Genomic DNA, 26,798 nt, shown 5'->3' with positions numbered 1-26,798 from the left:
AGGGAACCACTCGAAAGCTCCAACATTTGACGTCCAACTCTTCTCTGAGCAGAGACGAGCAGTGAAAGATTGGGGCCGTGTGTGGGAAAGGGGCTGCAAAGTTGCAGCTCCTTTGCTTTGAGAGTGAGTGACAATATTAGAACAAGTGTGTGGTAGGTAGGCTGCCGTTGACTTCACTGAGTGATGAGAAGTCCCGTCTCCCCCCTTCCTCTGGACTCCCCCCCTTCCCTGCTCTAACCATCCAATAACTTAACTTCGCTGCCTGAGGGTTCTCGCTTCCCTCCCCCACCGCGTCTTCGCGCTGTCCGCGGTGCTGATCGCCAATCTCCTGACTGCCGTTTCGACCAGCTGGGATCTCTGGGGCGCCGAGCCTCTCCTCCCGGCCTCCCACCTCTCTTTCTCCAGGCACCTCACACATAAATCACGGGTGGGAGGTAGGCTTGGTTACCCTGCACCGGGAAGCTGCTGCCCCCTCCCTTGCTCACACAGGGTTTTGCAGCAGTGGTGGCAGCCGCCACTGATTCGGGCACTGGGGAAGCAATTGGTTTGCCAGCAGCCCGGAGTTGCCTACGCGGATGACAGAGAGAGAGAGAGAGAGAGAGAGAGAGAGAGAGAGAGAGAGAGAGAGAGAGAGAGAGAGAGAGAGGCTCATAGAGCGAAAACCTTCATCCATGTGGAGGGCAGCCTGAGGGACTGCCTTTTCCACTGACTGGTCCACTGACTGGTCTGACTTTTCTCCTCTTCTGGCAGTGGTATTTCTTTTTGTCTTGGTCCTGCATGATTTAGGGGGTAGTTGTGTGTGTGTGTGTGTGTGTGTGTGTGTGTGTGTGTTGGCGCTTTGATTTTATTTGGGGAAGAGTAGGAGAGTCAAATGAACAATTTTCTTTCAGGCACCTCCACTGAGCTTTCCAACCAAGCCATCGGGAGTTAGCATCTTCCCACCCAGCAGGGAAGGGAGGAGTTGGCAAGAATTTGGCTTACCCATAGCCCCTGCAATCCTCTGGTGTTGTGGTAAGTGATATTCTCCTCAATTGCGTAAATGGGCTGGGGGTATTGGAATCCCAGTTGCGAGGAGGTGTGTACGTGAGCTGGTGGGATGGGGGTAGGTGGGAGGGGAGGGGTGTTGAGGAAATGACCACATTTATTTACCCACATTCTGCAGTGTTGATCGCCCAAGCGGCACCCCAAAGCCAAATTAGATTTCGGCTCAGTGCCTAGGGAGGGGGTAAAATATGCTCATGTTTTAGGCATTGCGATCAAAATTGTGGCTTCTGCCCAATTTGCCCTCTCCCTTGCAGCAGAAGCTGTTGAAAGTAGCCAGCAGTTCTCTGAGTGACTTAACCCTTCGTAGGCTGGCCAGCTTGGCATGAAGGATCTCTGGGTGTTCTGATCTACTGTGTGGGCACCTTGGCCCTGGATGGGAGAGCGTCACCTGAGGCTGGGAGGTTAATCCTTGCCTAGGGTCACCTCGGCACACCAGGTGACGCTTGCATAGGACAGCGCTCAGATTGTACCACCTTCCAGGGACAGCTGAATAATTTAATTGCGGAGGTTTATTGCAAGCTTGGCTGTTCTAAGCTTCCTGAGATGGGAGAGCTGGGAGCCGTGAAAGGACCACATTTTGCTTGGAGTGAGTGGTGGGGCAGCAGCCAGCTGTCTGCCGAGCAGACGATGTTTTATTTTCACAGGTGGTGTAACCTGTAAGTGATTGTATGGGGGGTGCATCCTGGTACCAGCCAGGAGACTTCATCCTTGAGCCTGTCTCAGAGTAGGGAAAGAAGGGAACAGCGTTTGTTCAGGTTCTGGGCAAAGACTCCAGGCTCCAGCTTCAAATCTCTTCCAGGGCAGAGCATATCCTGCTCTGATTGCTTTATCTGAGATTCTGACGGGATAAGCCTGCACCAACCTGTTCGTGGGAAGTGGAGGTCCCTTGCAACGGAATCCAAAAACTCACATTTCATTTTAAAATGCCTTTGCAGCTAATCTGTGACTTATCAAAAGGGGATTTCTCTTTCCTTCCTGTTTGATTACATCTACCTTTCTAGAAATGAATGTCTTTTATTTTTAGCATCTTCTGTGTTATATCAAGGGCCGCTTCAGTCTTCTGCATTCCCAAGGAGTTCCTCTTTCAGTTCTTGTTCTTGGAGGTGGGAGGAATTAAACGTCAGCCTGCGAGACTGACAAGCCTGGCACGGAAGCAGGACCCACTCGGTTATTCTCTCCAGCCCCAGAGCCATGTGGGGATGCCACAGGCCCAGGGCATGTGCCTGCTCAGGGAGGACATGTGAGGCAGAGGCGGAGGGTGCTCAGTGGTTAGTGCTCCAGGTTTGGTCCTCAGAATCCCAGGCTTCCCTCACAGGGTGACCTTGAAGAGGAAGTTGCCTTAGTTTCCTCCCTGGGAAGCCGCAAGTGTGAATGATGAACGTGAGGAAATTTGGTTTCAAATAAGGAGCCACAGATCGGGTCATGGGTGATATTTAAAATACTGAACTTTGGCACTAACTGGTCAGACTGGGTCATGGCTGGGGCCCTGGAGTGGGGGGGAATCCTGAGGGCCCTCTGCTGTGCTGAGTGTTAACCCTTAAATTGCTGGATGATGTGGAGGTTTGGGCTGGACTGGAGGAGGAACAAGGGACATTTAGTGCAACATCACCATCCAGGAGGGGAGTATTTTACTATTTTAACGACTGGTTCAGCTGTGCAGGGCATGACTGCCTAGCTGAGGTGGCCAGGACTGGGTTGTCCCCATGTGGGTGCTTTTCAAGCCCCTCCTTATTGTCTGCTAGCCTTACTTCCTTGGGGGTGGCTAAGATCCAAGAGGCTGCCCTCCCTCCTCCCCCATCACATTAGAAATGGTGCATTGTGGTGCGCCAGGAAGAGGGACACAGAAGCTTCTGGAATGAGCCTGGACCTGGCTGCTGGCCCCAGCTCTGTCTCTACTCTCAGGGCCTCAGTTTCCCCATGCAATACGGTAGCTTTGCGACCCCAAGACCCCTTCCAGCTCTGAGGTTCTGTGTGTGCTCGGTGTGCTTGTGGGCACGCATGCTTCTAGGAACGGTTGGCACTGTCTTTGGGAATTTGTCACGTATGTTGAGGAGTCCCTGTTTGGAATAAATTGGGATGGGATGCAGATCTCTCGTGAGAACTCTGGTAGGTTCCTGGAATCCTGCGTCCACCTGGGGAGGGCTTTGCTTTATTTATGGCCTCAGCTGCGTAGACATCCAGATCTTGCAGGATGTGACAGTCCTACAGAGACTTACCCCAGGGGTGGTGGCAGGGTCCCCTTTGGGAACCTCCACTCTGAAAAGTCACACAAACACTCAACATCAGGGAGTTCATGGACCCTTCCTAATGCCCATCTGAGCACCTCAGGTTCAGGACCTCTGATCTAGTCTCACCTCTTTGGGGAGGGGAGAGCCCAGAGAGGGAAAGCAACTTGCCCAAGACCACACAGTAAGTCACAGCACAGCAACATACAAATCCACCACCATGCAGACAAGGCGCCCTCCCTCCCTCCTGGCTCCAGCAGCCCCCACTGCCCCCACCCAGCCTGGGATATGGAGGGAGGAGAGCAGCACCTCACCAGCCCATGGCTGGTTACAGGCGAGCATAGCCTCTGAGACAAATGTGGACATTTCCTTTCTCGCTGGCAGAAGAGAGGCAGCAGCCAGAGATTCTGCAATTGCAAAAGGGCGGCCTGGAGAGTCAGTCTCCCCGGCTTGCTCTGCCTTTTTCCTCTTCTTACTGCTCGTACACATCCCGGCTGCCTGTCCAACGCTGCGTGTTCTGGTCAGGATGGCTGCTCTGGGGTTTATCTGTAGGATGTGGTATTTACTCCTTATTTACCACCCTCCCCATACACGGGTCATAGAGAGTTTGTGACTTCCTATTAAAAACCACCGTGACATATGGACCTGTCTTCTGCCTCTCTATCCCCTTCAAGCGGGGAGCTGGTCGTCTGTGATGTGAAAGTGATGAGAAGTGAACGGCGGTTTCTTCCTGTTCAGCACTGTGTCTGTAACCGGGGATAAAAATAAACCCGGGACCAGTAGTGGTGGGCTGGAGCCGAGGAGCTTACATTATTCAGCTGCCACCAGGATGGAGATCCTCAGTGTGCTGGGAGGGTGAAGGAGGCCCCACAGAAACAGCCCCCTCTGCTTCCTGTTCCCCATCCTTGTCTGCCTCCAGGGGCTGTCAGACCTGAGTTCGAACACTGACTTCAGTGCTCCCTTGCTGTGTGACTTCAGGCAAGACCCTTAACCTCTCTGAGATTCAGTTTCCTCAGGTATATTAAGGGATTTCGGTGCAGTGGCCAAGAGCATGGAGTCTGGAAATAGAGCTCTTGGGTGTAGATCCTGGTTCTAGCACTTTCTAGTTGTGTCACTTCCCCTCTCTGGGCCTCAATGTTTCTACCTGTAAAGTGGGGATAATAAAGCAATTGTGAGCCTTTTAAGAGTTCATGCTTGCAGAGTGCTTAGTTCTGAGCCTGGCAAGGAATAAGTGTCCAACAGATGTCAGCAGTGGGAATGACGATGGTGCTGGGAACAGTGAAGTCGCCCTTGACCCAAACAAGAGGTGAGAGAGGAAGATCATGCAGCTTTGGCGCCCAGGAGAGAGAGGACGTGGCTTGGGGACAGGACACTTCCAGATCCATGTGCTTTTCACGCAGTTGCTGGAGGTCCCTGGACCTCAGTTTCTTCATCTTTGAAATGGGCATAATGACCTCCTTTCTTTAAAGCTTGTAGGCCCTGAGGATCAGGGCGATTGTGATTGTGGTGGGCAGGCCCTACAGGAAGGGGTCCAGGAGGAGAAACCCCATGGACTCACCTGAGGCTTTTGTTCCTTCAAATCCTGGGAGGCTTTTGCTGAATCATCCCAGCTCACCAGCTCGGAGCCTGTGCATTTTTCTTAGGAGACCTGAGCTCTCCCTGGCTTCCTGCCATGTGCTCCTCCCGGGGCTCCTGAGGTGCTACAGGCAGATCCTTGAGGGCCACAGCTGTGCCATCTCCACTTTGGAGTCAGGGTGAGCACACAGCAGGTGCTCAGCAATGAATTTCATGAATGAATACACGGAAGGAAGGGAGGAAGGGAAAGAGGGGCGGAGGGAGGGAGGGAGGCAGAAACCTTGTTGATTGACAGGTCAGTTTGGGGAGGTGCCTTGACCTATGGTCCACCCAGAGGCCTGCATGCAGTCGGTGCTTAGTGTTTGCTGATTGTGATGAGTCATTGGTAGAGTTTCCTTTCCGATCTACCAGCAACCGACAGGCCTCTCTTGTCTTCCTGCCAGAGCATTTATTGACATTTATTTATTCGTGTGTTGCACATTTATTGAGTACTTACAGTATGCCTGGCACACATGGACATTAGGAATAAAATGGTGACAGCGACAATCCCTTTGAGACTTAGAGAAAGGAAGCGGCTACCTACAAAGCGTGATCTTTTGAGGGGCGGTACAAGGGGTGTCCTTAGTCACCCTGAAACACTCAGTTCACTGATCATCTGAAATTCCGCCCTTAAGGTTTCATTCTTTGTTTTAAGGCTTTGCTCGTGGATAAAAAAACGGTGCTTTGGGGTGGGGTGACGCACCCAGTCTTATTAGTCGTGGACACTTTAGTGAGGAGGAGTTGGAAAATCCTTTCTGAAAAGTGAGGGGAGAGGAGTCTGCATGCTGATTTTGCTGGTAGAAGTGAGGGCAAAAGCAGAGAAAGACAAACATTGCTGGATTCACATTCTTCTGGGGGGGGGGGGACGAAAAGAATCTCTGGATGCCCAAGAGAACCCCAGGCCAGTTCTCGGGTTGCACGCTAGACCAGTGCCCTCCGGAAGGGTGATTGTGGGGTCCTGCGACCTGTGTTTTCACAAGCCTCCACTGCTATGGATAAAGGAGATTTTGTGAAATGCAAAGCACTTTTACAAGTGTTAGTTATAACTGTTCTAAGTGTGTTGCAAACCTCAGACTTTTTGCCGAGGTTCTCCCGTCCCCCCACCATCCCCCAAAAGGCTGAACAGAATAAGAATCAGGCCAATTGCCTCCCCACACACACCATTTAATTACTGCAACCGAATCCCTCAGTTTCCCACAGCCCTGTGAGCTGGACCTAGCAGGGCTGACCCCCCATTCACTTCTAACCTCAGAGCACCCTGGACGGCGGGGGGCCAGGGCGGGCGTTTCTTCCTCAGGCAGGATCCGGGGACTTAGGTTAGCAGATGGCTCTGTGGCAAGGCAACAAAGATCAGAAGCTGGCCAGGCCTTGGGGCTTGAGGGAACAGAGGTGGTTCTTCTTAGCCCAACTTGGCTCCCCATTTGGGCCAAGGAAATGGGGGAGATGACAGCGCAGTGCAGAGGCATCAAGCTGCCATGTGCACTGTCACCGTGGTTTCCTCGAAGTAATTGTCTTGCTGTCATTAGTTTTAATGACATAATGCCTGCTTAAATCTCATTGTAAGGGACTGTGTCAGACTCTGATTTAGTAATCCAACTAGTGAGCAAGATAGCATGCCTCAGGAAGCTGGGGGGGTTTGCCCACCCCTCCCTAATGAATCTTCTAGAGGAAACTCATCTGACAGCATCATAATGATGCTTGGTTTGTGAAGGATTTATTTGGAGAGCGGGGTGGGGGAAAAGAAAGCTCCTGTCTGTCAATATAATCTGAGTCAGTTCATTCAGTCGCCTTTTTTTTTTTTTTCCTGTTTTCTTTTTTCCTGTTTTTTCCTCTTTAACATACCTACACAATGACAAGCAGCGGCTTGTGAATGGAAGCTGCTTTCGGGAGAGAACAGATTATGTAAGCAGGTTTCCGTGCCAGCAGTGATGGTGGGGCGGCATTCTAGGGCTGCTGGAAAGAGGGCTGATGTCTTCAAGTTCATAGGGAAGCCCTCCATGGAAGATGCTGGCACAGAGCATCTGTGTGGTCCATTGTGTCCCACAGCCTGCTCCCTGGCCCCTCCCGCTCCGACTAGCAGTTTCTTCCCCTGTCACTACTGTATCGCTGTGTCTCTTAAGTCTCCGTTTGTCTGTGTCTCTCTCTGGCGCTCTCTTTACTTAACAATCCCCTTTCATTCTTCTTGTCCCTCTTTCCTCCCCTTCATTCCCTCTCTTTCCATCTCTCCTGCCAACCTGTCCTGGCCTCCCCACGTTTCCTGTTCTCCCACTGTCTTTCTACCTTCCTCTCCTAACTCCTGCCCTTCCCTACCCCATTTTTAGTGTCTTTCATGCAGATATACCCAAGTGGCTTGTGAAGGAAATGCATTTCTGAGTCCCTGAGATGCCCCCAAATTAGGCCTCCAAGTAGAGTGACCAATTGTCCCCGGGTGCCTGGGACTCTTGGCACGCAGGACTTTCCGTGTTCAAACCACAAAAGGCTCAGGCCAGCCAGGAAGGGTTGGTGATCTTCAGCCTATGTCAAGTGCTTGGAATTTTGTGGAGCTTTCAAAAGGCCACACATGCGACCTTCCTGGCAAGTCGTCTGCCCTCCTCCTCAGGGGGGAGGGACCCGGCAACCTGTGCAGCCCACCCTATCCTCTGCATGGCTCTGGGGCATGAAGACTGCCTGAGCACTCAGAGGCCAGGGGTCAGCCAAGGGCAGGGGCTGATGCCGTCCTCATTCCCTACCACCCCCACCCCGACAACACTGACCACCAGCCAGGTGTTCACTCCTTTGTCACACCAGGGGGAGTGGGTGAGACACTGAGATAGTTCTCTAACTTGAGCCTGTGTTAGCATCCCCTGGAGGGCTGTTAAAGCACAGAGTTTCTGATTCCGTGGGACTAAGACAGGGCCTGGGGACTGACCTTGCATATCTAACACAGCAGTCCCAGGTGACAGGGATTCTGTTGCTCCAGGAACCCCGCTTTGAGAACCGCTGCTTTCTGCACCCTCATTCATGCATTCATTCATGCCCAAATATTGTGTGTACCACTATGTGCCAGGCACTGGGGCCCCAGTGGTGAACGAGATGGAGTTCCCTGCCCTCTGAGAGCTTCCAGTCTAGTTGGTGGGAGACACAGGTGATAAACAAGTAAACACGTCACCAAGATGATTTCAGACCGTGGTAAGTGCTGTGAAAGACGTGACAGAGAAAGAAAGTAGTGGGTGGGGAGAAGAGAGCTGATTTAATTATTTGGAAAGGGTGCCCAGGGGAGGCTTTTGGAGATGGTAGCGTTTGGATTGAGAGCTGAGTTTCTATAAGGAGCCGGAACTATCCAGGCAGGGGGAACAGCAAGTGCAGGGGCAGAAGGAGAGCGGGAAGGCCAGTGCACGTGGGGTGCAGGGAAAGTGAGCGGGACGAGGCAGAAGAGGGGCTGGGGTCTGGGCATGCAGGACCGGCCAGGGTAGGCAAGGAGTCTGAATTTTATTTATTTGGGGAGAGGGTTTTAATGAGGAGAGTGACATGACCTGATTTACAATTTTGGGACCGATCGCAAGAGGGCAGGGATGGAGGCCGCAAGACCAGTGAGGGGGTCTGGACCAGGCGGTGGCAGGGAAGACGGTGGTCAGATTTGGGGTGTGTTCTGCAGCAGCACAGACAGGTCTTACCGATGGATCAAAGGTGGGGGTGAGGGAGGAGCCAGGGCCCATTCCCAGGGGATTGGAACATTTCCTGGTAGTGGTTCCGCAGCTGTGATTCTGGGGCTGTGGAGAGGGGCCTTGACTGCAGCCAGGGGCCCGTGGGTTAAAGAGGCAAAACCAACAGGTGCGCCACGTGACGGGCTGTCCGGGGAGATCTGCCAAAGCCCATCCCGTGCTGGCTGCCATGCAGCATCCCCCTCCCCCAGGAAAAGGCAGCAGCTCAGGCATTTTTGCTCCCATGAGCAATGGCTGGATTAATGTCAGCTTTCACATTTTCGCTATAACGTTCGTCTATAGTCGAATGATATTTCCATGCCACTGACTGCAGCGTTTGACTTTACCCCACGAGCTCAGTGTTCCAGAAAGGAAGTTTAAGAAAGTAGTATATATTTTTCTATATTTTTGTTTTTCATTCTTGAAAAACAATTTGTATACTTTAATCACTTATTTTAATAAAATGTAGCACCTTCACTGTGTTTACTTACAGATATAAATACTGTAATTATTTTCTGAGGAGTTTTGACACATTGTGGAAGACAAACTTGAAATCAATTAACATAGTGAAAAGGTTAAGCAGGCTATTGGAACTTGGTGAAGGCGATGGAACCCCGGGGTGGCTGCTGCCCCCATGTCAAGCTGGCCATGTCTGGCCAAGTCTTTCTGCCAAGGGTCTGGAGATCGGGGGCTTGTGGGAAAGGCGGCTGGGTAGGATGGAAGACGCAAACTTCTGATGTTTGCAGCTTCCCCTCTGATCATTGGAGACCTGCCTTTTGTTCACCGGAGCCGACCAGCCCAGGCCAGAGCTCCCATCAGCACTGGGCATGTGCCAGAAGACAGAATGCAGATGACACTCATTCCGGGGAAGGGCCAGCCCCTAGACTGGGAAAACGCAGCACGCAGACCAGACATACCTTCTCTGGCTCTCAGGAAGGGACCTGCTGCTGTTTCTTTAGATTTGTTTGTTCTCTTTTTCCCCTTGGACGGGTTTATCTGGGAGGGCAGGCCTCTGGATTATCTGCAGAGGGGTCTGGGCACATGCCCTCCTCTGAACAGTGCAGAAGTGCTTTGGGGAGAAATCCCCAGGGAAAAAGAAGTCGTGCTCACACATTGGTGATGAGGAGGGGGCTTTGCTTCTGATGTCAGGAGAGCTGGACTTTCAGTTACCCCCCCCACCCCCCCGGAGAACTCATCTGCTTGGTAGATCAGTAAGAAGCCTTTGTCTGGACGTGAGGCGCTAAGAGTTGAGTTATTCTTCTTTCTCGTTTCCCAGTACATGACAATCCTTGATCCTTGCAGGCCGCTTTCTCAGTTTTTTATTGTTTATTCTCTGTTTCACTTTTGATTATTTGGTCATTTGCCCCTCTGTGTGGAGAGACCCCAGCGCCATTCCACAGGCAGCCACCCGAGCCACCCCTGTGCCCTCCCCAGGACCTGGTTTCCTCCTGTAACACTGACGCGGCCTCTGGAAATAGACTGGTGGCTGCAGAAAGGCCTACCCTGGCCCTGAACATGCTCAGAGGGAAAAATGCTGCCGAGACTGGTGGTGGGAGTCCTCCAGAGACACCCCAAAGCCCTGGGACTGAGCAGACTCCAGCTCTGGAAAATTCTCCCTCTGGTTGTCATGGCAGCAGGTCGGGGATGGGAGCCTTTATCCCAATGGGCACCACAGGGCTGTCATTTCTGGTTGACACAGACAGTAAGGGTGGCCTCAGGTCTCTGCAGGATGGCCTCCGATGCCCTGGGGGGGCTCCCCGCTTGTTTTCACCATTCCACCAGCCTCTTGCTAGAAAGACCACTGTGCAAAGAGTCTGTTCATTTGGGTCCCAGCTATGCCAGATGGTGGTTGTATCTTAGAGATGCGGTTTCGTACAGGAAGTGAATGAGTCAAGGGTTCATCTACTGCGTCACAGGCAGTCACGGAGGGGAGGCTCGGTCCTGTGCTTCAAATTTCCATGCATGACCTCCTGGATTCCTCACGAAGCCTGGGGAAGGAGGCGTTCGCATTATGCCCATTTTGCAGACCAGGGCTCTGAGGTGACAGAGGACAGAGAGGTCTCGGGTCCTCAAATTCACATCCTCAGTAAAGGGTAGATTCGGGGACTCACACTCAGATCGTTTGAACACCGAAGTCAAATACTGAATTGTCACAGCAGGGAAATGAACCTCCCAGGGCCTCGTTCTTCTGCTCTGTAAAATGGGGTAATAATCAATCACCACTTCACTTAACTGTTCAGGGTTCTTGTGAAGATCAAGCAATTGAGAAATGCTTCTTGAGAACACAGAGCTTTGCAGAGATGGATTTCTAGCCTTCAGCTCCTCGTGCTGGGCTCCAAAGCGGGAAGGTCATTCTGATGGAGGACTGACCGGAGCATTGACCAGCAGGGGGGCAGCGTGCACAGGGGTTAGAAGCACAGCTGCTGCCTCCTGACCTTGGAAGTCCAGCTGCGCTACTTGCCAGCCTGCGACCTGGGATGTTACTTGGCCTTTCCGGCTTCAGTTTCCTCACCTGTAAGATGGGAATAATAATAGCACTTCCCTTATAGAGTTGCTGTGAGAATTACATGAGCATGTGTGTGCGTGTGTGTGTGTGTGTGTGTGTGTGGCACCTCAGGGCAGGACCCAGTACACGGTGCAACTATATAAATGTTAGCTGTTTATTACTGTATAGGGCTTACATTTTCAAGAAAATTACCTCTAGAGTCAACGTTGTTTCATAACAACCTTCCGAAGGGGAGAGCTGGGATCGCTCCTTGTATTTACAGATGAAGGAACCAAGTCCCCTAGAAGTGAACCAATTTCCCAAGATCCTGAGGTGAGTTAGGGGCCAGAAAAAGGTTTAGTCTTCAGGGATGACTGTGGCCACGCCACAAAGCTCTGAAGCACAGCAGGTCCACCAGGCCAGTGACAAAGTGTAAATCTGACAAAAAGTGATAAAGTGACAGTCACAGATAGGCTGGAAAGAGCAGAGGGCTAATTTGGTGGCCTCAGGATCCTTCCCGGTAGCTAAGGCTGTGAGCACTTGCAGGTGGGTGCAAGTAGATGCCACACATGCTCTAAGCCACAGAAAACCTGGTCACCAGCAGGTGGCTGAAGCCTCACTGGGGAGCCGGGGAGCTCTAAGGTAGATAAACAGGGTTCTGTGGGCTGCTTCTCATGCTTTTTAGGAAGTCAGGACCCCTCCCCGCTTCTGTCCCCACCTCCCAGCATGTACCATCAGCAGACCTCTGCACTCTGTGTTCTCCAGGCCCATCAGTTGGTTGGTTTAAGCCCGGGGTATGTGTGTATCAGACATTGTCAGACCTGACTTGTCAATGGTATAGCACAGCTGTTAGGGGCTCAGCATTGAGAGCAAGACTCTGTGGGTTCAAATCCCCACTTTATCCTTTCCTAGCTGTGCAGACGTGACCGGTCACCAAAAGCTCCCTGTACCTCAGTTTTTCCAACTGTAGAATGGGGATGCTGTTAATTGTAGGATCGAAGGATCAAAGATGGGCAAGTTCTCCTGGGACACCATCATCATCATCACTGTTATTTCTTAGCAGCCAGTACAAACTCGTCCTCAGATCTTTGCATCTTCCTAATTCACGAAGGTTCTTGAAGGTCATTTACATGCGCTAGTGGTTTCCAAATTCAGATCTGGCCCGTAATAAAGTTCCCACTGGCCCTGGTGACAGGAGCAAAATCAGGCATTTACAGATGGGCAAAAAGTGGCCAACTAAATTTCCTAGAATGGATTTTCCTTTAGCTGACGTCACGTCTCTTCTGCTCACTTAATGTTAAAATATATTCTTTAAAAATGAAACATTGGAAATAGTTGATGGCAGTTTCGTGTGTTTTTTTTTAAATTCGTGTTCTTTCTTGGCAAATACGAAGAAAAACAACAATTGACAACCCCAAAGAGGCCCCCTTAAATGTCTCCAGATGTCTGGGAGATAATTTTGTCCAACCATTGACCTCAGAGGTTATCAAATTTTAGTGTGTGTAAGAAGCCACTGGGGGTATTTTTATAAAATGCAGATTCTCAAGGCCCATCCCTAGAAATTCTGATTTAGTGTGGCTTGGGGTCGTGCCCAAGAATTTTCAGTATATAGAGTTTCCTCATTGATTCAGTTACAGCCCGTGTGTGGATCATTCTGTGGGGGACACAGCTCTTCCCGGTGGGTGAATCTTCTTCACTCCTTGGTCAACGGGCTGGAATGCCCCCAGTTAGGGGTCTCCCCTTCAAAGGCCTCTGTGCGTGTCAGACAGGCCCTATCAGCGTGGTCATGGACTTGGGTCAGACTCCTGTCACTCGTGATTGTTTTGCCTTCTGGGGTCACAATGAAGAAATACAGCTCCTAAGACAGAGCATGGTCCTTACACTGACAGGTAAATGCACAGTAGGAGGAGATTGCAGGAGGCTAACTGTCCGAATTCATTTTTGTCAGGGGGATAATTCAGAAGTGAACGTCTAGTTTCCTCGACGTTGTAATTTGTTTCCCCCTCAACCAACATAAAATCATTCCTTCATTCATTTAAGCCGATACGTGTTTATTAACCATCGATGACCCTATAGGTCAGATAACTAAATACAAGGCGGACCTTCAGTTTCCGCATTTTCCCAGTAAAATGATCAATCTCCCCTGACTCCCACAAAATGTTTCCAGACTTAAATGAATAACCTATTAGGAACTGGAAGAAAGAAAACAAAAACCTATTAGGAAGGTAGATGAAGTAGTTAACTGTCCATTTATAATATTTGATTCATTAACTGTATTAACACGTTGTGTACGGATCACGAGAATCTTCATGAGGGATTTAAACCCCGCCGTACGCAACATGTTAACACACACATACTTAAAATTACATGTTGTGTAAAATAATCAATTAGTCCAAAGCACTGTTTTTTCTGCCACTTCTACACCTTTAAAAATAATGAACAAACCAGAAAAGTAAGTTTTATAACTTGAGTAAAAGTCATCTACTGCAAGTATCTTTTACTAAGGAGTGGGAAAGGAAGGGATACCATTTGGAGTTGCCTGATGGTTGAAAAGTTTAGTTAGCATTTACTTAAATAATTTGGTTATTCAAAATAAATTGAGAGAGATGATAAGAGATGCTTGACAGTGTGAAAAACATTTTAAGGACTTGAATAGAAGGCAAATTTCTGTTTTCTGAGGATTATTTGGTTGGGGGGAGTCCTTTTCTTCTTTTTGGTCACTTACTGTATTTGCCAGGTACTGTGCTCAGTGCTGGCATACAGTAGAAGATAATTTCGATTTGGTACTTTCTCTTGAGGAGGAAAACATGAACTAGTAATCATAAATATGGATATATAAATAGTACCTGAGCTAAGGGTTTTAAAGAGAGCATGTCACAAAGAAATCGGACCTAATCTGGGAGGGCTTCCCTGAAGGAGTGACATGTGACCTGATAGCTGAAGGATATGTAGGAGTTAGCCATGTAAAGAGAGGGGAGCAGTACATCCATAGTAGAGAGAACAGCATGTGCAAAGGCCCTGAGGTGGCATTCAAGCATCTGAAAGAAAGTCAGCATGGTTGGAGCACCAGGTCGGGGAAGCCCAGTGTGAGACGAAGTTGGTGGTAGCTGCCGGGCAAGTCGTCTTTATTCTGAGAGCAGTGGGGTTTCACAGGCAAAAGGATGACCTGATCTGATTTGTTTTGAAAAGGCCTCCCAAGCTGCAGCACAGAATTCCCACACACGGGAGATTTGACAAATACTCTCAACTGCTGAAAATCACTCTGTGTATTGGCTGAGCCCCCATGCCCCACCCTCTTTATAGCACCGACTCCCTGGAAAGGAGGAGGACAGTGGGACCTCCACCAGGGAGAGATTTTGTGGTGCCATTAACCATGGTACAGGGCCCTCCCTGAAAATGTGGCGGGCGAGAGTGGAGGGAGGAGGCAGGGACAGTCACCAGTCTGCCTGGACTTAAATCCCAGCTCTGCTGCTGCGTGACTGAGCAAGTTACTACATCTCTCTGTACCTCGGTTTCCTCCTCCGCAAACAGGGGATAACTATAATATCTACCTTGTCGGGTTGGCTTGGAAATTGAACAAGTCAATATGCATACAGAATCTTTGCTTGGAACAGACGTGGCACATGAAAGGTACTCAGGAAACATGAGTTATTATTTTGATGGTGGCGACGATGGTGATGCAATCTCAGAGCTCAACGTGCTAGAAGACGTCCTGTTAATCCTTTGCACCCTCTGTCCCCTGCCTCCCTCCTTTAGGCCTTTCCTCAAAACATCACCTTCTCAGGGAGACCTTTTCTGATCGTCTTATACAAAATCGCCCTCCCACGCCAGAAGTCTACTCCCTCCTCCTTTGTTTCAGATTTCTACCTAGCACTTAGCACCACGTGACACACGATCTATATTACTTATTTATTTTGTTCGTTGTCTTTCTCCATAAGAACAGGAATATTTGACTGTTTTATTCCCGCCGGGTACCCAGTGCCCCATATCCCACAGCATCTGGCACACAGTAGGTGCTCAGTAAGTATTTGTTGGTTACATGACCACTGACTGTGTCCGTCTAACGCTCCTTGCTCTTGTTCGAAGCCTAACCCCCTCCCCAGGCTGCTCTAACTCACCTAACAGCTCATTAAACAGCAAAAGGAAAAAAAAAATCCCCAAACCCGAGAAGGGGTGGGGGACGGCCAGGGAAGGTGTGCAGGCACCAGACTGGTGATGGGGAACAAAGGGAAGGGCTTTTATAAAACCTACTCAGCAGCCTCATCTTTTTAACCTGATGAATCGCATTAGGCCTTTGTCAATATCAACATTACCTCAGCCCTGGCCGCCGCAGCTGGGGGAGCGGCAGACGTATTCAATATTTCAGAAGACCTGCATTGCAGGCGAAGGGTTTGGGCCGCGTGGGGAAGAACAGCACATGCTCAGGGACAGTCTCTTAAGTGGTGTCTTACTTTTAAACTGAGAGAAACAAGAGAAGAAAAAGCCTAACAGCCCTCAGCCTCTCCCTCCTCCCCCGATTTCTGGTAACATTGAACCGTTATTTGCTCTGACTCAGGGCAAGCGAGCGCTGCCTGCAGAAGGGAAAGCGTGACCCAGGAAGTTGGCGCTCCTGGGCTCCCTTTTTTTCTAGCGTTGCATAAAGCCATGATTCTCAGAGTGTGGTCCCCAGACCAGCAGCAGCAGCATCACCTGGAGCTTATCAGAAACCCAAATTCCTGGGCTCTGTCCCCGGCCTCCTGAATCTGAAACTCTCGGGAAGGAGAGTACACATCAGCCGGCTTGCAGAAGCCCTTCTGGACATGCGCATTCACTGGCAGGAGGGAAGGGAACCGAAGAGGGTGTGGATTGGGGTGAGTGTTCTAAGCTGGGGTCCTCAGCCCCAGTTGCATGGTATAGTCACCGGGAGGACTTGGGGAAAGTACGATCAAGGTATCTCCCACGAGTATCTTTACTTTGGTTGAAATCCTGGAATTGCATTTTTAACCCACCCCCACCCACACCGGTGATTCTAGGGTACGGCCAAGGATGTGACCCTTTGTTCTAAGGCAACCCCTCTGTTTATCACCGACATGTCTTTGGCGAGTCCTCATGTGTCTTCATTTTTTGGCACCTGTAACCTGGGCCCCAGCCTCCCATCTTCCATGACTTGTAAGGAAATTGAGTCGCTTAAGAGAGATGCTGATCACATAGCATCTCACAATAGTAAAATCTTTGCAGGCTGTCAAAGTGCCGTGCAAATGGGAGGGTCCATGAGGGTCTCCTGGGCTGTGTCGGTGCCTTTTGACCATTTCCTTCTGGGTGCCCCATTGCCCCGTCTCATCATCTTGGGGAAGTAGGGCCACAGAAGGCTCACCATCAGAGAATTTGAGAGGAACATTGAGGCTCCCCAGTTTGGAGACCACCACTCCTGGGAGAGGACCGGCTGACACGAGGTGCTGAAGGCAGACGTGAGAGGAGATGGGTATAAATTCAAACCTTACAGGCAATGGTCAGCAACGAGGACTTTGTACCAGATTATTCTGAGATGAGAGCTGCCAGTTCCAGAGCATTGAAATAGTCCAACCCTGTGCTGGGAGTTCTACATGCCTCATTTCACCCATTTCCAACACCAGCCCTGAGAAGAGGCTACAGTTACAACCCCCATTTTCCAGACAAGGAAAGTGAGGCGCTGAGGGGCCAAGAAACTTGCCCAAGGTCCCAGGCTAGCAAGAGACAGAGCCAGGACCAGCCACAGCGAACTGTCTGAATTTAGCCGCCTCCTATCAAGTGGTCCCTAAGCTGAACACAGGTTGGCTTCCTGGGACAGGTCATTATTGAGGAGAGGCTCTGAAGAAGTCTCCAGAAGCCCCAGGGGAAGTGACTATGGAAGGAACTGGGCATCACCTCTTCCTCCTTTTGCCTCTAACTTCCGACTCTTCGCACAGTACCTCCTGCTCGCTTCAGTTCTCTGTCACAAGAGCTTTGTTTTCCACTCAAGGCTTCTATGTCCCCAGGTCTCAGAAAGGCTTATCGGGGACACTTTAGTTTTCTTGATTTTTATATGGCAGCTTGGCCAAGAACTCACAACTCACTGCAAAGCATCAATTCCTCTTTGAGAGAGAAATGACCTTAAGCTCCTCCTTCGTTCTTCAAGAAAGAGATGGGAATCAGGGCCCAGGGGCTCCATCTTCACTTGTCCTCAGCTTCGAAAGATGAGGACCTTCCTACTCCCTCAGATATGCCCTCCCCATCAGTGACCCAGTTTATTGCAGGAACTGAGCTGGCAGCCTAGCTTGAGAGGGACCACTTGCAACTAGCCCCTGGTTTGCTGCAGACCTTTCGCCTCTGAGCATGTTCTGTGGACGCCAGAGATTGGAAATCTACTCATAAACACATTTACTCCCAGCTCTGCTTCCTTATCTGATCAAACTGCAGCAGGGCTGTGTGCGAGATGATTCCTGTAAGTTTTCCGTCCCTGGTGAGTCCCCAAGCCAGTATGTTCAGTCCAGGCAGGTTTCTTCTGCTTCATTTCGTTTTGCCCCAGAAAGGTGATGGTGGAGGAACAGGGTTTGAAATGCACCTTGGGTTCCTTGTGGGAGAAGTTGGCCAGGAAAAAGCTATAATGACAGTGCTTTGCAGGTCCTTGACACTTTTCCTCCCAATTGCCTCTTTGCATCAATTATCTCATTGTCTGCCCCTTGTCTCTACCACATTCTGAAAAATAAAATAGGAAACAGACCAAACTGCTAAGCATTTGTCCCACTTAATAGTCCTCATTATGAGAGGGAAAATGGAAAGATAGCCGCACTTGCTGATTAGTATCAAATATATACAGACAGTGTCAGAAAAATGTATACACGTTTTAAGAAAGGAAAAAACTGTATTAATAGATACCAATAACAAAACAAGTCCCATTTGACTTCTGCAATTACAAGAGGTGCTCAAAGTGGTTCCCATCAGCGCCCAGACACTTCTGATGATGGTGAACTACTGTTTGAGCAACGTTGACCTAAGTGTCCACTTGTATATATATTTTGGCACCCCCCAGTATGTATGTATGTATGTATGGGGGGGGGGAGAGAGAGAGGGAGAGGGGGAGAGAGAGAGAGAGAGAGAGAGAGAGAGAGAGAGAGAGAGAGGCTTCTCATTATTTGCAGTCACCATGAGCACTGAATTAGCAAATACCAAACCATCGCTCCTGGAGAAATACAGGCTTAGGTTCCTGCAAGCCTCTGGTCATACTTCATCAACCAATCCAAACGTATCCTTGTTTTATGTAGGTTTCTGTTTAAAGCCACCTTAATTATTGGATGTTTTACTGCAATCAGGCTATTATAACAACCTGCCTTAGACTGGGTGGCTTATCAACAACAGAAGTGTGCTTTTCACCGTTCTGGAGGCTGGGAGCCTGAAATCAGGGTGCCAGCAGGGTTGGGTTCTGGTGGGGGCTCTCTTTTGGGCTACAGACGGCCGACTTCTCATTGTGTCCTCACACGGAGAACAGAGAGAGTAAACAAACTCTCGTGTGACTCCTGCGAGCCACGATCCCTCATGAGGGTCCCATGCTCAATAAGCCTGTCACTTCCCAGAGGCCCCGCCTGTTAATACCATCGCATTGCAGGGCCGAGTTTCCACATATGAATGTTGGGGTACACAAATGTTCAGTCAATAACAATATATATTATTGATGCCTTAGCATTGAGCAAACAGCACTAAAACTCATGCCCCAGCGAAGCTTCTCTAACACAGGCAATTTCTCTGTGAGGCACATCCCAGCCTTCTCACACTTAAGAATATCAGACGGCACTTCAGCACTATGCTTGGGGGCCACTTTAAACAGCGAAATCATCAACAAAAATGCGACAAATGTGGTGATAAATAGACCTGGAGAAAGACACTTAGTTACAGTGTGAGAGCTTAAACAAAAAGGCAGAATGTCACCTGTTGGACTTTAGCTGGTAACATGCAAGTTGGGCAACTCTTTTTTTTTTTTTAGCTACTCTGTGTGTGTCTACAAATGACCATGAATGTGCTGCAAGAATTGCCTGTGGGGTTACAAATACATTTTAGTGAGTGGGCAAATTTGCAAACATGGAATCTGCAAATAATGAGAACTGTGTGTGTGTGTGTGTGTGTGTGTGTGTGTGTATTACATTGATTGTAAACTTAACTCAAACTAGTTCAAATGATACAAAGGGACATTTATTGGTTAACGTAATAAAAAAGCCCACGGCATGGCTGGGGCACCACTGTCTCCAGGGGCTCACAGATAGCGTTCGGAATGAATTCTGATCATCTCTTAGTTCTGCTTTCCTCTGGGTGGGCCTCACAGGCAGGCTTTCTCCACCTGGTAGAACCCCATCAGGTCCGAGTTTGTCTTATTCCAGCTTCAGCCCAGGAGGACAAAAAGAGAGAACTTTCTTCCTAAGATTCCAGCAAAAGTCCCAGGACTGAGTCTCATTGGTTTGCATTGGGTAACTTACCCAATTTTGAATCAGTCACAGTCATGAAAACAGGGCTGGTTGGCCGGACCAGGATCATGTGACTACCCTCAGAGCTGGGAGTTGACTTTTCTGATGTAGATTCCTTACAACTGGGCTGGAAAGTGCGTGTGTGGCGCTGTCTATGGTCCTGAACCACAGCTCTGCTGACTTCTGCCCAACCTTTCCCAGGAGAGAGGGCTTCTAGTTTGTTGCTGCTGTTTTCTGCCTCTGTGGGAAACATGCACTGTTTCCATTGCCCATGTCAATAGGGGTTCCAGTAGGAAACAGATGGCAACTCAAATTGCGTAATCTGAGGGCCTTTGTAAGAGGGACAAAAGCATGAACAGGATTAAGGAAAACCAACCGTGGTTGGTGAAGCACCTCAACGCTAACAGTGGGAGCTGTTACCACCCCTAGTCGTGAAGGGGGAGAGGACTAGCATTACCAGGAATGGTGGGAGCAGGGGATGTCGTTGTAGGAGGCAGCCTGCTGACCAGAGCTGTGATCTGTGTCTAGGAACGCAGCCAGCCCATGGCAACACTGCAGGAATGGAGCCCGGACCTAACGCTCCTCCATTCAGTCTCTCCTAGTACTTACTCTCCATGGACTAAATCCAAATGGAAGCCAGAGGACAAGGGAATGGATTGAAGTCATACATACAAGTCAGCCTTCTGGGCAAGAGAGCAGGGAGGGGAGCGGAGGTAGAGGGGTAACAGGAGCTATGGCCCATTGACAGGGTCAGTTAGCTATGCGTGGCAATCACTCCAAAAGGTAGTGGCTTAATGCACAACCGTTTATTTGTTTGCAATTCTGTGATTTGGGCTGAAATCAGTTTGGTGGTGTTTCTGTTGGTCTTGCCTGGGATCACTCATGTGGCTACAGTTATCTGGAAGCTGGAAAGGTGGGTAGTACAAGATGGTCTCACTCACATCTCTGGTGGTTTAGCCAGGCTCTTGGCTGGGAAGCCTCAGTTTCCCTCCTCGTGGATAGACTGGATTTCTAACATAGTAGTAGGAACACTCCAGAGGATAAGCTCCAATGGACAAACACTTATCAAGCCTCTGCTTGTGACTTTTCATTGGCCAAACAAAGCCACATGCTAAACCCATGCACAGAATTAGCGTGGAGGGGACTAGGCAATGTGGGAGGATGTTCGTTGAGGAACATCAGTGTGACAGTCTGCCCTGCTTCCCCAGACGGAGAGGATTGTAGCCTGTGTGTCCCATGTTTGCTGCTGGCTTCATATACTTTTGACAGCTCATGTACGTTCCTGACTAGTGAAAAGATGTTTCCTGGAAAGTGAGATGTTGAGAAGGTGTGTGTGTCCCTGTCTGCTCCTAATGCAATGTAAGTGCTTCACCTGCTGGTGTGAGTAGCTTTGAAAAGAAGAGAAAGTAGACCAACTTCAGATGTAGTTTTGATGTCATATCTCTCCAAAGGTAAGTTAGGGGATGAATGGTGACATATCTGATGTAGCTTGAAGGTGTGTGTGTGTGTGTGTGTGTGTGTGCGAGAGAGAGAGAGAGAGAGAGAGAGAGAGAGAGAGAGAGAGAGAGAGAGACTGAGAAAGAGAGACATGTGCCATATATATGTATGTTCTGACAGCTGGGATTTGAATACTGGCTCTGCCATTTGGTGACTTTGGGCCAAAACCTAACCTCTCCCCGCCTCAGTTTCCTGGTACAAAATGGGGCTAATGATTGAGTTGGGAATTAAGTTAGATAACACTGTGCTAACTACCAACATGCGTAAAGCACTTAACACTGAGCCTGGAACAGGATAAATGCTCCCTATTTATTAGGGTTCCATGAAGTGGGATAGGAGGAGGAAAAAGATGGTAGGGGGGATTTAGAGTCAGTCAGGTCTGTGTCTGACTCCCAGCCCTATTATTTACTGGCTCTAATTCGGTCTAGGGGAAAGCCAGTTAGCCTTCATAAATCTCGATTTTTCTATCTGTAAAATAGACTCAGTGGTGTCTCTTTGCAAGAATTAAATGAGCCAATGTATATAAATGACTTAGTGTGGCCCCTGGCACATAGTAGATAGTAAATACCATTGTAGCTGTTATTATCAGCCTGTATATCCTGGAGACGGGACAAGGGTTATTTACTCCTCTTCGTTTAAAACTATTCATGTACTGGTCGTAGTAACTCACTTAATCCTTCAATATCCCTATGAGATAGGTATTATTATCACTATTATTATAATCCTTGTGTTTCATCTGAGGAAACTGAGGCACAGAGAGGTTTAGTAACTGTCCAAACATCATACAGCTAGAAAGAGGCAGAGCTGAGATTTGAACCCTGGCAGCTTGTCCCCTCTTAACCTCTGCGCTCTTCACCCTCCAGTAATGGGGGTCATGACACCCACCTGTCTGGGTGATTACAAGGGCTTTGTAAATTGCAGAGCACTGCACCCATACTTGACGTTCCGAAGGCTGTTGCCATGGGGACGTGGGGAGAGGGCCAGGAACTTTGTGGTTCATTCATGTTCTCCAGCCAAACTGACCAAGTTCCATATTTCTGGTACTTGCCCCCACCTGGCGCCAGGCAGGTCTGGGCAGGAGAGGAGGAGGGATGGAGGCGAGTGCCGGGAATCTATTATTCATGGGAACTAAGAGAAGCCTTTTGCTTTTTCTGAAGTGGTCTCAGATTTTGTCAAATCCACATCCCAGGGAAGTAGCCACGGCTGGACTGTGTGAGGCAAGAAGCGTCCTTTCCGACCAGAGACCCTATAACCCAGGTTATTTTGGGGGGGGGGGCGTTCTGCAAGTGCACCCGGGTTAACACCCAGCGATGATTTGCCTTGTGCCAGCTCTGGCCCCCATGCCCTGTACTGCCCATTTTTTCCACTTGAACTTCTCAATAACCCTGGGAAGTAGGTGCTGTTACAGCCCCCATTTTACAGACAAGGAAACTAAGGCTCTGAAGTGTTCAAATTGGTCCAGGCTCAGCTAGCTTGAGTTCAGCTGGGGGTTGATCCATGCAACTCCAAAGCCTGCGCTCCTGATGGAAGATTCTATCATGACATTTGTATCGTGGGTGCAATGAGGGTGGCGTGGGTGTGTGTGTTGTGGTAAGGCTAAGAGACAAGTAGAGTCCTCCCTGGGTCCCAGTGTCATCTTCTAGATGAAGATGAAAGTATGCAGGATGAAGTGAAAGTATGCATTTTCCTGGAGCAGAGAGCATCTAAGGCCAGAGTACTTTTTCTTTCTTGTAACCAGACACTGGCTCTGCCTGCTTGATGAGAGAGTCGGGCCAAGTCAAGGAGTCAGTAAGGGGAGTTTTGCCCACGTATAAGAGGGAGGAGTCTCTGAACTTGAGCCGTTCTTTTTTCCACATGCAGGAAGAGGCTTTTTCATAAAAGCACACTGCCCTCTTTACAACAACACCTCTTGTTGTAAAATACCTCCACTGGTTAGAAAGCTGTTCTTTACCTTAAACCAGACTCTCCTTTATTATACCTTCCCCCTGTTAGTGCCAGGCCAGGTCTGGCCAGGTGACCTTGTTATATGAGTGGTTGTCCAGAGTAGTAGTTAAGAGTGTTGGTATTATACCCTATTCATGCCCTGTCTGGCTCCACCATTCCTGGCTGGTGACCTCGGGCAAGTTAATGCTCCCCTCTGAGTCTCAGGAATGGGAATAACTTCAGAGCCTGCATCACAAGATGGCGTGGAAGGTAGTGTATGGAAATTGCCTGTCTGAAGTCTGCTGTTAATTTCTGTGCTACCGCACCTTTGCTGAGTACAGACCCAGAGGGCAGGATAGTGAGCTGGTCAGGAACACGAGTCCTAGAGCCACCCTGCCAGCATTCCAAATGTGGCCCCATCCTTTACTAGCTGTGCGCCCTGGGAGAAGTTGCTCAACCTCTCTGTGCTCCAGGTACCTCACCTGTGAAAGAGGAATAATCATCGTTCATTGGGTGATTGTGAGGATGAGGTGAGGTAAGTGCGTAGAACTTTGCCTGGCACTCAGAAGCAGGTCGAACACCCAAAGCAGTTCATGAGGAGCATATAATGGGAGACTGTTTACAGACATGTGAACAGACCAGCAAGGTCAAGGGGAAACCAGGATCCTGAAGCACCCCAGCATCTAACAGAGGGGGCCTTCCTCATCTCCAGGCCTGGAGGGACAGGGGAGGGAACAGTTATGGACCCAGAACAGAAAAGGTTATGCAGAGAGGTCCTCCTGATAAGAGCTGTGACCTTTAGTAGAGGGTCACAGCCAGCCCATAGTGACCAGCAGGAGGGGTCCAGGAGATAAATATCCCAACCTGTCCCTCTTCACCCCCTCGTCTCCTGCTGGTGTCTTGCATTAGATGAACCCAACCAGAAGCCAGAAGGCAAGGGAGCGGTTGATGCCGTCCACACAGGCCAGCCTCCAGGGCACAGAGCAGGATGGAGGGCAAATGATCGGGGGAGTGAATAGAAGATATGCAGCAAAGGTATTTTTATTATTATGTTGGACCGTATGGTGCTGCCATTGGGCAACCATATTTGCCATACAAAATAAGCAAATTAATATGCTTAAGCAAATATTCTATTGTTTGCACTGGCAACTACTAGAGCAGGGTAGTCAGAAGTCTCATCTATACAAGACTCAGGTCTGAGTCCTTGGACATTCCACCTGCTATCAGTGTGACCTTGACAAACCAAGGCCTCAGTTTCCTGATCTGTAAAATGGGAATGCTGTGTCTCCCATCCATGACTTGTGAAAAATACTCCTCCGATGAGGAGGCTGCTGTCATTTTTTAAAGGGACAAATTCCCCTCTCCGCTCTGAGTACAGATGCTCCTTGACTTACAATAGGATTATATCCTAATAAACACAGCATAAGTTGGAAATACTGTATATTGAAAATGCATTTAATACACTAATCTACGGAATATCATAGCTTAGCCTAGCCTAAGCTATGTGCTCAGAACACTTACATTAGCATACAGTTTGGAAAAATCATCTAACACAAAGCCTATTTTATAATAAAATATTGATCTCATGTAATTTATTACACATATCACTTTTTTTTTAAATTTTATTTTATTAAATTTATTGGGGTAACAATTGTTAGTTTTGCACCATGGTAAAGTTGAAAAATCGTTCAGTCAAACCGTTGTAGGTTGGGGACCATAGTGTATCTCGTCCCTATGGCACAGGAAGAATCAGGATGACACTTGTGGTCTCCATGGCATGATGAGATTTAAGGCTGTAAGTCAGTCAGTTCCTGCTGAGTTTTAATCAGAATGAATTTCATTGCAACCTGAGCCTGCGTGGCAGCCCGGGGCCATTAAGCTAACTGACTTGTTTTAATATGCAGACATGTGTAATCACATTTCCCTGTTTGGGGCCAAGGGTCTGTGCATACATGCACACGTGCAGAAATAAATCCTGAGCTTCTCCTCTGTCTCTTGCTTGCGACAGTGTCACTGGGGCAGGGATAAGCTGGGGCAGGGATAAGCTCGGTTAACAACACAGCAAAGGCAAGTTTCCACTTTATCAAGGAGTCGAGTAATTGGCTAGACTGTGCAGGGAGCCCTGCCGGCTGTTAACACTATCTGCCTTTGCAGTTTGTAGTTCGGCATTTGGGTTTGTAGACCCAGGGCTCAGAGGGATTCATAACCCAGGGGAGGAAGGAAATGTTTGGGGTACCCCTGTCCAGCAGGAGACATTCTCCTCAGAAAGATCAATTCTGAATGTGCTGCCCTGCCTTCAGTGTTTACCTCTGTGGACTCAGTTTGAAAGCATACCATGTTGTGACTGATTTACTGGTTGTGTGTCCTTGGACAAATGTCTTTACCTCTCTGGCCTTCAGTTTCACAATCTGTAAAACTGCCTAATAAAAGATCCTATTTTCTAGGATCGATCTGAAGATGAAATGAGATGCTGCACATGAAACACTTAGTGCCGTTCCTGGCCTGTTGGAAGCACAGGCCGTGTGGGTTAGGTGGTGCTGTAATAACAAACAACCCCCAACATTTCAGTGGTGGAAACGACCGAGATTTGTTTTTCCCTCTTGCTACCTGGATATGGAGGGTTAGCAGGGCATGTCTGCTCTGCACTGGTGCTCACACAGCACCCAGGCTGAGAGGGGCACCATCCTCACACACCCATGATTGTCAGGACAAGAAAAGAGGGACGTGGTGAAGTATGAACCAGCTTTAGACTTCCAACCTGGGGACTTTCATTGGCCAAACAGGTCATGCAGCCACTCCCAGCTTCCAAGGGAGAGGGAAGGGTCTTCCCATCAAGTGGTGGGGAGCCAGAAATACTGAGGCATCACACTAATGACAACCACAGCACTCAACAAATGACCCTTACTTTACTGTTAGATTAGTGCAAAAGTAATGGCGGCTTTTGCAATTTTTAACCTTTTAAACCACAATTACTTTTGCACCAACCTAATACAATCCTATTGTTATGATCATAATAACATATTGGTCTTGTCATTATTTCCATCGTTCATCATTATCAAGCTTCATGTTCTCACTCTGGCTGCAAAGAGCTGGAGACAGTTCCTTCTAGTGCCGAAGCTGGCCTTCCATCTCTGAGAAAACATAACTGAGATAATTATTGTCACTCTTAACATAAATTAATGATGGCTCTCACTGGACAAGTGCATGTTTTGTGCCAGGCGCATGTTTTGTGCCAGGGCTTCACATACCTTATCGCCTTTAATTTTTATAATACCTTTATTTTGAGATGGGTCTTATTATTGTGCCCACTCTACAGATGAGGAAACTGAGGTTCAGGAAGGCGAATACACTTGTCAGGCTCATAAATGGCAGAATGGGCTTGGCCCCCCAAACCCATACCCTAGATCACCTTGCTGAACTGTCTACTAAGAGCATGTGGTCTTAGCTGCTAGATCTTTAAATGGAAGCGGGCGTTGTCTGGGTGGAGAGTTCTAGAGACACTTTGCACGATCATTGTTGACCCGTAGAAAGAGGGATCCATCGTTCGCCCTACTCTCTCTTTTCGGTCCTGTTTTCCCCCTCTCCCCTGCCCTCCCATCACCCCAGACCCCATCTCAAGAATTTCTCTAGTCCCTAAACATTCCATGTCCATTGCATCCTCTGAGCCTTTGCCGACTCACTTCCCCCATCCTTTCCTCAAGCCTTCATGTCTTGCACACTCCAGCTCATCCTTCAAGACCCAGACCAAATTTCCCTCCTCTGGGAAGACTCCCTCAACCCCCATCCCCAGGCAAAACCAATTCTATAATCTGTCTGTTCCCATGACATTTTGTACATTAACAAATCTAAACCTTTTCTAGACACACACACACACACACCT

At 49.0% G+C, this 26,798-nt stretch overlaps 1 protein-coding gene across 6 annotated transcripts in view; it reads left to right on the top strand.

Moving 5' to 3' along the window:
* RPH3A (rabphilin 3A) overlaps positions 1-26,798 on the top strand; it is a 216,738-nt gene that overhangs the window by 122,290 nt on the left and 67,650 nt on the right. Inside the window, exons 1-2 of one of the 6 annotated variants that reach the window (XM_088801006.1) lie at positions 280-434; positions 891-1,011. The exons of 1 other annotated variant lie outside the window; for it this stretch is intronic. The gene's annotated coding sequence lies outside the window, so the exon portion shown is untranslated. Of the gene's footprint in view, positions 1-279; positions 435-487; positions 753-890; positions 1,012-1,612; positions 1,631-26,798 lie in introns of those variants that run through there. 4 more of the 6 variants (XM_088801009.1, XM_019734110.3, XM_088801007.1 and 1 more) reach the window with 4 other exon arrangements.

This window comes from Rhinolophus sinicus, chromosome 9, assembly GCF_057876585.1.
Source record: "Rhinolophus sinicus isolate RSI-liver-muscle chromosome 9, RSI-T2T, whole genome shotgun sequence".
Lineage (NCBI taxonomy): Eukaryota > Metazoa > Chordata > Mammalia > Chiroptera > Rhinolophidae > Rhinolophus > Rhinolophus sinicus.
The sequence above is the reverse complement of the archived record's forward strand: the minus strand, read 5'-3'. Positions and strand labels throughout refer to the sequence as shown.